The sequence below is a fragment of the Gracilinanus agilis genome, chromosome 3 (assembly GCF_016433145.1).
Source record: "Gracilinanus agilis isolate LMUSP501 chromosome 3, AgileGrace, whole genome shotgun sequence".
NCBI classification, from domain to species: Eukaryota; Metazoa; Chordata; class Mammalia; order Didelphimorphia; family Didelphidae; genus Gracilinanus; species Gracilinanus agilis.
The window spans coordinates 540,601,365-540,611,215 of NC_058132.1; positions in this window are offsets into that span (position 1 = coordinate 540,601,365).

Below are 9,851 nucleotides of genomic sequence, written 5' to 3' on the forward strand. Positions count from 1 at the left end.
AAAAAAAAAAGAAATAGTGAAAGAAATTTCATGTAATATCTATGAAGTCTTAGAAAAAATTTTAAATATTGAATTTCCCTAAATAAATACCAAATAATTCAACTATTTCTCCCTAAAAATTAACAGGATGTTTTAAAAAACAGATATATTTTAATACTGGAATAAGAGAGAAAAATGGAACATTTAAGAAGAAATATGTATATGAATAGTATCTTCATGTCTTAACAGATCTTACTGCCTGCAGTTGTTATTTTATTTCAGAATACTTGTTTAAAATTTTTAAGGAGATATGTTCAGATAAAAGTCAGATTCCTACCATGCGTTATAAAACATACATTGGTTAGTACATCAAATTCAATGTGAATTACATTGAACATATATGTATTCATACATAGTGTCCATGCTTTGCAAGGCATTATGGGAGACCCTGGTGGTACAAAGAGAAAGACAAAATGGTAAGGCCTTTATTTCAAGTAATATATTCTATTGAGAAAAACAACATGTATATGGATGAATAAATATGAACAATTTGAAGAAGGAAGGAACACAAATAATTCAGAAAATCAGGAAAAGCTTGCCACAGAAGATGAGATATAGTTGAGTTTTGAAGAAAGCTGAGGATTCTAAGAAGCAGAATTTAGAAGGGAATGTATTCTAGGAGAGGAAAAGAACCTGTGCAAAATAGCAAATAGACAAAAAATGAAATGTCCAGGGAACAAGTATTGAGATACTTTTGCTGGAATGTGTAGATCAAGAAGGGTATTAATATGAAAAAAAATGAGGAAAGGGAGACAAGAAGTAGATTGAAAAATATTTAAATGCCAGGTACAGAGGTTTGTATATTATGCTACAGGAAAAACGAAGTTAATTGAAGAATATTAAATAGGAGGAAAATACATTTACACTTGTGACTTAAGAATATTATTTTGACAGTTGGGTGGGAAGCGGGACAGGAGAGAGAAGGAAATGGAAATTTAAAAAAATAATTGAGAGACTATGCTAATAGTCTAGGAAAGGGGTGATGTGAACTATAGTGGTGGACATTTCAGTGGAGAGAAGGATATGAATGTGAGGGATGCTATATTATATATATATATATATATATATATAGTTGTAATATATATTGTAGTATATCTGTAAATACATACACACATATATAAGTATGTATGTTTATGTTTATAATAATTAAAATTAAATTATTAGATGCTGCTAGTAGCTTTAATAGCTTTATTAAATCAAATTAGTATTAGTAAAGAGAGAGAAAGATAGGAGAGAGATAGAAGAGTTACTTAGCTTTCTACTTTATTGGCTGCCATGATGGATTGAAGCTGAGCCCCGATAAGGATTCCTTCAGTTTCCACACTTCAGCCAGAAGAGCACCAAGACCTCCTGGTCTTCTACTGATAAGATGTTTTCTCCACCCACTTGCTCTCATAAGTCACGTCTTAGGAACCAACCACAGTTTCTTAATTTGCCTAGGCCACCTAGTGGAGCAGTGCCTGTGGAATCAGTTTCCTGTCTCGTTGGTTACTTGGTTCTTTAACTTCCTTTCTCTGAGGGCCTGTCTATACCTAAACAGCTCAATGGTCTTTGATATCCAGGTCACTGAAAGGTGACGTGAAACAAAGAGACATAATGGAGAGAGAAATTCTCTTCCAACAATGTTTACATATGTGTACATGTGTGTTTCTGTATATGATGTAATTGGGATAAGTGGCACAGCAGATAGCATTCTGGGCCTGGAGTCATAAAGAACTAAATTTAAATTGGCCTTCAGACATTTACTGTCTATGTGACCTGAGACAAATAATTTAAGACTATTTGCTTTAGTTTCCTCATTTGTAAAATGACCTAGAGAAAGAAATTTTGAACCATTCCAGTATCTTTGCCAAGAAAACTCCAAAAAGGGTCAGAAAGAGTCAGACAAAACTGAAAAATGACTAAAAAACTTCAACAATAACTTGTAATTAGAAGATTAGAGAGGCCGCTTGTCATTGTTGGTAAAAGAGCTTTAACATAAACCGTAGAAAGATCTGAATCATTTAACTTTTAATATCTGGTCCATCCTCTAAGATTACATATTACAAAGGAGTTGACTTCCAATAGAAGGAGTTATTTACTCTGAAAAGTAAATGAAACTACAGATCCAGTTGCTATCACTAATTAGAAGATGAGGAAGCTTTAGGAACTTTGATAGTCTCCATGTTCAAAGACTTCCAGGTATGGCAGCAAGATGGAGGAGTAGAAGCAGGGGAAGTTCAAATGACTATGAGAATCCTGCCCAACCAATTTTAAAATAACTCCTCAAAATGAATACTTCAGTAAAAGAACCAACAAGCATATGGAATGAAGCAACTTTCAAGCACAGAACAACTTAAAAGGTAGGCAGAGAAAGCCTGATTCACTGGGATGAGAGGGGTAACCCAAAGGAGGTAACACCAAAGAGTACTGGGACAAGTAAGCAGCAAGCCTCCCCACTCCACATCTACTGTTCTATACTCTGAACCTGGGCCCAAGCCATCATTCAGATCCTGAAACCTTGCCTAAACCAAACACAGTGAAATCACATACACACACACACACATCCAGCTCAAGACTGCAGTGAGGACCTGAACCCTAGTGAAAGTCATTCCTCAACTCTCTTGGACTATGTAAGTCCAGACCTAGCCCCTCAGCTAGCCCTAGGATACGGCAGTCCACTGTCTTCCTGATGATAAAATCCAGAGTGAGACCAAAAGCCTCCACCCAAATCTAAGGCTAGGCTCTGAGTCCCAGCAAAAGGTAGTTCACAGTGCTCTGAGCTCTGCAAGGCATTAACAGTCTCAGGAAGTGATTAAATTAGCAGGTGGAGGAAGCTTTCTGATATCCCAATATCTCAGCTCAAAAGCCATCATATCACCTTGCAAGAACTAAAACTTGCAGAAAACAAGAAATAGATAGAGAGTAGTATCAAGGGGAAAAAACTGAAGAGAGTGGCTCATACATTGAGAATATAGCCCACCTTTAAGATAAAAATGAAAGTCAAGAAAATGAGCAAACATTAAAAAAAAAAAAAACAAGACAATCTAACCATACATAATTTTTATGGAGACAAAGAAGAGCAAGGCATAAACAAAAAAGGGATTGTGAAAGCAAAGAAATATGCACCAAAATTCAAAGAAAAATAGTGTAAGATTAAAAATTAATGTCCAGTACTCCAAGTATTATATTTTATAATATTTATTAATAATCGCTTAAAGTAAAGAAATAAAATAACCTGAGTAAAGAGAGTTTATTCAGATCACAAAAAGCAGAACAGAGAGAGAGAGAGAGAGAGAGAGAGAGAGAGAGAGAGAGAGAGAGAGAGAGAGAGAGAAAGTTACAGAATGTTTTATCTATACAATGTAAGGACATAACATAGGGATGGAAGTATAGGGATTCTGGGAGATGAAGTTCAAGAGTACAAAATTCTATTTACATGTTAGAAATTGATCTCAGGTTCTGAAAGAGCTCAAAAGGGATTTCAAAAATCAATTGAGAGGCAGAAAAATGGGGAAAATCAATGAAAGCAATGCAAAAAAGAAAATAGTAGCAGAATTGACCAGATGAAAAGGGTGGTTCAAAAGCATGGAAGAAAATCATTCATTAAAAATAGAATTGGGCAACCAGAAGCTAATTACTTCATGAGAGACATCAAGAAATAAAACAAAATCAAAAGAATGAAAAGAAAAAAATATAAGAAAACATGAAATATATAACTGGGGGGAGGGAATTGACTTGGAAACTAAATCCAGGAGAGATGATTTAAGAATGATTGGACTACCTGAAAACCATGTTTTACGAGAAAATAAAATAGAAATTGAAAGAATCCACAGGTAACCACCAGAAATCAGTCACCAAATGACAACTCTAAGGAATATTATAGTCCAATTCTATAGCCCCAAGCCAAGGACAAAATATTACTAATAGCAAAAAAAAGAAACAATTGAAATACCAAAGATCTACAGTCAGGATTCCACAGGTCTTAGAAGCCTCCATATTAAAGGACCAAAAGGATTGGAATATGATATTCTGGAAGGCAAAAGAGCTAGGTTTGTAACCCAGAACCACATACCCAGCAACACTGAATATATTCTTTCAGGGGAAAAATGTTCACTTACTAAAATAGAAGATTTCCAAGGATTCCTGATGCAAAAACCAGATCTAACCAGAAATTCTGATGTCCAAACACAAGATCCAAAAGAATCATGAAATAAAAAACTAAATATAGAAAGAGAAAAATTAAGATATTCAATAAGGTCAAAATGTGTGTGTGTGTGTGTGTGTATTCTTATGTGGAAAGATGATATTTATAATTCTTAAAAAATTTACCAGTATTAGAGCAGTTAGATGGAGTATTCATAGAGAGTGTATGGGAGTAAGCTGATTAGGATGAGATGATATACAAAAACAAAATCAAGAGGTGAAATGGAGCATTACATTGAGAAAAGGGAAGGGAATAGTTGGAATAGAGTAAATTATCTCATCTAAAGAGTCATTAAATTATTACAGTTAAGGGGAGGATGAGTTGATGATAGACAATACTTAAATGTTACTCTCACTATAATTTTCTCAGATAGGGAATGACAACCATACTCATTCAGGTATAGAATCTACCTTACCCAATAGAGAAGTAGGAAGAGAACAAGAAAGGAACAGAAGTACTAGAAGGGAGGGGTAATTGGGGTATGGTGATTAAAAGAAAAACACTTGAGAAGAGGGACAGAGTGAAAGAAAGAAGAGAAGTATCCAAAAGTGCGGAGTTTAGAGAAAGGATAGAAAGAGGACTGATTGGACAGGGAATATCATATTGAAACCTAACAAAATGGGGAAACACAAACCACAACAGCATACAAGGTATGGGAAATGTTGGAATGGCAGTTGATGCCAACTGCCACTACAGATCCATCTAACCTGGGAGTCTATGAAACTTACACATAACAGTGAGTTATACTGGAACAAAAGATTGATAAAGACAGGTTTAATGAAGACTATAGGAGTTAGGAATAATGAGAAGAGGACACACTAAAACTAAAACACTAAAAGACAAACACAAGGGCTGAAAGATGGGTCAAAAACTACATTGCTCTAACATAGACTCTAACACATGCTGGAAAGTAATTGGATCTCTCACAGATTTTGTCCACTTCTGCTCATCTTGATGATTGTAGGAAAACAGGTTCATAGGAAAGTAAATCCAGGAAAGTAAAATCAAGGAGCTTGTCTCAGACTGAGATGTCCACCACCTTGGTTAGATCTTGCTCATTTGATCTTTCACTGGCAGGTCTTCCTTCTCTGTGTTAAATCTGCACTCCTTGGGCTCTCCACTGGGACAGTAAAAGCAGTCACACACTATCCCTATCTTAGCCTTCACCAGAGTCCTTCAAGGAAAACAGTTCCCTTCTCTTCTTTCCATGTTTGGAACCCAGCCTGGCAGCCTGGGTACTTATATCACTAAATGTCTAAACTTCCAAATTTGCTTTTAAAACCTATCTTACACTAGGAATGTGAATGAGATGACATCACCCATAAAACAAAGTGGAAAGCAAAGTAGATTAAAAACCAGAATGCTACTATATGTTGTTTACAAGAAATGCATCTAAAACAAGGAGACACACAGAGTAAAGTTAGGGGGTTGGAGCAGAATCTACACTCCTTCAACTGAAGTAATAAAAGCAGGAGTAGCAATTATGATTTCAAACAAAGTTAAAGCACAAAAAATGCATTAAAAGAGATAAGGAAGAAAATTGCATCTTTCTAAAAGGTATTAGAGGTCATTAAGTAATATTAATATTAAACATTTATGTAACAAATGGTATAGCATACAGATTTTTAAAGGAGAAATTAAAGGAGGATCAGGAGGAAATAAACAGTAAAACTATTTACTATTTACTATAGTAAAACTAGTGAGAGAGCTCAACTTCCCCCTTTCCTATCTTGATAAATCAAACAAAAAACAAAAAACAAGAAAGAAATAAAGAAATGAAATGGTGTTTTTTTTGTTAGAACTAATACATCTCTGAAAAAAATGTAATGAGAATAGAAAGTTATATAAGTTTCTTTTCAGCAGCGCTTGGCACCTACACAAAAACTGACAATGTAATGGAGCATAAAATCTTCACGAATGGAATGCAAAAACTTATCTAATTCTATGGTTGAAGTGTTAAAGGGAGAGATGCAATGGAATTGTCTTTGATCAGGGAATCAGGGTTCAGTTTCCAAAAGAAAGAAGCTCAGAAAGCCCTCAGGACTGGATCTGAGCTGGATTGTCCACCTCCTCCCTTCCTCAGTTGTAAGGATGGGATTTGTGCAAGGGGAGTGGGAAAAAAGGAGCCAGAGAAGAGGTGCCTGACAGTTGGGGACAGTTGGTGATGGTTGAGATGAGAGGGAATTCTGGATGATTCTCCAGAGGAGGAAGAAGGGGAAGGAACTTCCAGCAGAGAGGGAGGAGGAGAACATCTTACCTCAAATCCAGTCCTGTGGGCTTCCTGAGGATCTTTCTTTGGACATTGAAACCCTGATTCCCTATTCAAAGATTCCTTCACATCTCACCCAGCAAGACTTCAATCATCAATTGAGCTACATGTTCAAACTCCATTTTGGGAGCAATTCTTTTAGACTCCTTCTCCCATTACCCAACCTTGCTGAGAGACCCTTTGTGGTCTAACTTACAATTATAGAAAAGGATAAAAATAGAAACAGAAGGAGAAGGGACAAGGGGGAAGATGCTTAAGAGCGGGAACCCCAAAGGTTCCCATCCAGTGACAGACACCATAGGAATAGGGAAGAGGGCAACCCCCAAATTCCTCTGCCCTTCACCCCTTTCCCCAACTCCTAAATTGCAAATAATAAAAGCCATTCATTAGTCAGATAGCATTCCAGAGTGCCTGAGAGACAAGGGGGAGGGAAATCACAGCTTGGTCTGACTGCCTCCAACTTGAAGCCAGACTACCTGCTGTGAATTTGACTGACCTCAGGGGGAGGCTTGCGTGAACCCAGCCTTCATTCAGAATTGGATCGGGGTCCCCCATAACTGATCTTATAGGGAAGCCTTGCCCCCAACTCCTGTGGGGTGGCACAATCATCCAGGTCACCCAGTTTCGGGGTGATACCCCCTCGGAATCTGCCAGTGTATATTCAGCTGGAGGAGAGAGCTAGAAGTGAGTCTCACCTCATAGACTTTCTCTATCTCCTCTCTATCAATTATTGGTTACTGGCTCTGTTTATTATTATACCAGCTCTGCCTATTTTTCCCTAATGGTTTATATAGAATTAGGATTAATACTCAAAGATGTTCTCTATCTCCCTTCTATCATAACATTGATAACTGGCTCTATTAATTCTTATACAGTCCTCCACTGGAAGCAGAACCCTCTCCTCCTTCCTCCTCGAAGAAATTCCCAAAATTCTCTCTATGGTCTCAAATGTCACCAACTGTCACCAACCGTCAGTCACTCCTTTTCTGGCTCCTTTTGTCCCATCGCCCTTGCACAAATCCCATCCTTTCAAAGGACTCCTACCAAATTATTTTTGTAATACATATACTATTACTTTAGTCATGAAGAGCAAAAACAGATATTGATTAAGGCCAATTTCATGAATGAATATAGATTAAAAAATTATTAAAAAAATAATAGAAAAGAGACTACAGCAATATAGCAGGACTATTCATTACAATCAGGAAGAATTTATACAGGAATGCCGGGCTGGTTTAATATTAGAAAAACTCTCAGAATAATTGACTATATCTATATCCAAACTAACATAAATCACATGATTATCCCAGTAGATACAAGAAAAAAAATCTTTCAAAAAATATAGCAGCCATTTCTATTAAAAACACTGAAAAGCATGGGAATAAATGGAGCATTCCTTAAAATAATGTGTACCATCTACCTAAAATAAATATTACCTGCAATGGGGTTAATTTAGAAGCCTTCCCAATAAGATCAGGAGTGAAGCAAGGATGCCCATTAACAACATTTTTATTTAATTTTTTATTAAAAATATTAATTTTACAAATAAGAAAAGAAAAAGAAATGGAAGGAATTAAAGTAGACAATGAGAAATTTAAACTATTACTCTTTGCAGATGACATGTTGCTATATTTAGGGAATCCTAGAGAATCATCTAAAATTGGTTAAAATAATAACTTTAGTAATGTTGTAGGATACTAAATTAATACACATAAATTATTAGCATTTCAATATACTGCCAGTGAAGTTCAGCATTAAGAGATAGAAAGAGAAATTCCATTTAAGTAATTCTAGACAATATAAAGTACCTTCAAATATACTTGCCAAGGCAAACAGAGGAATTATGAACACAATTACAAAGTACTTTTCACACAAAGTCAGATCCAAAAACTGGGAAAATATTCATTGATCATGGGTAGGCAGAGCTAATATAATAAAAATATCAATTTTACTTAAATTCATTCATTCAGGGCCATACCAATAAAACTACCAAACAATACTTTTAATAGAATTAGAAAAAAATAACAAAATTCCTCTTGAAGAACAAATAATTAAGAATATCAAAGGAAGTAATGAAAAAATAATGTGAGGGAAGGCAGGTAGTCTAGCAGTACCAGATCTCAAACAGTAAATCTAAAGCAGAAATTATTAAAACAGTCTGGTACTGGCTAAGAAATAGAATGGTGGATCAGCGTAATAGATTAAATACACAATATATATAGGGGTAAATGACCTTAGCTACCTAATGTTTGATAAACCCAAAGACCTCAGCTTTGGGGATAAGAACTCATTATTTAACAAAAACTGCTGGGAAAATTGGCAAACAGTACGGCAGAAACTAGATATAAAAACCAATATATCATACCCTGTACCAGTGTTGAAGTATTTGCACACCTGCTGCCACTGGCACAGGAAAGCTGCTTTATTCCCCCTCTTCCCAGGGTTCGAGGATATTTTTGCATGTCCTACTCCTCTGTTCATTCACCCAAAGGAAACCCTTACTCCTTCAGCTCTCTGCAGTAATGCAGGGGGGAAGAAGGAAGACACACAGATATCTCGAATTTGTCCTCTGGGCACTCAAACTCAAAAACCTTCACCAATTAAGGTAATGGAATAGTTTACCTGGCAGGTCTATAGAGAATGAAAGAATTTATGACCAAACAAAAGATAAAGAACTTTATAAGATGTAAAATGACTAATTTTTATTACATTAAAATGAAAAAGGTTTTATACAAACAAAAGTAATGTAACCAAGATTAGAAGGGAAACAACAAATTGAGGAAACATTTTTATAACAAAGTTATTTGCTATTGAGAATTAAATCAAATTTATAAGAATGTGAACTAATTGGTTCCGGGTTAAGATGGCGGCAGAGTAAGAAGCAGCTCTTAACCTCTCCTGACCAAAACATACAAAACTCCTCAAGGGGACATAAAAACAAGTCCAGACGAACGGAGGAACCCCACAACAGGGCACAGCGTGGAAGGTACTTGGAATCGAGACATTTCCAAGCTATAAAGGGCTCTCACTCAATCGCGCGCTGAGCAACCGCCCCACCCCCAGCCCCTCCACACTCATCTATAGCTCCGAACCCAGCTAAAAAGAAATAGGGCAAGTTTGGGGCACCCATCGAGTCATCAGCAGCTCCGGGACCTGTTCCTGAGAGCAGCAAGACTTAGGACCCCATTAAGTCAAAAAAAGCACGCGAAATCTGAGCGCGCGCGCCAGAGCAGGAAGCTGGGCACAGAGAGTACCGGCTGAGTAGAGGCGTGGGTGGAGGCAGAACTAAAGCCTAAGTGGGGAACCAGTGCAGACGGTTATACGACTGTGGAAGCAGCGCCCTGAGATTGTAAAGAA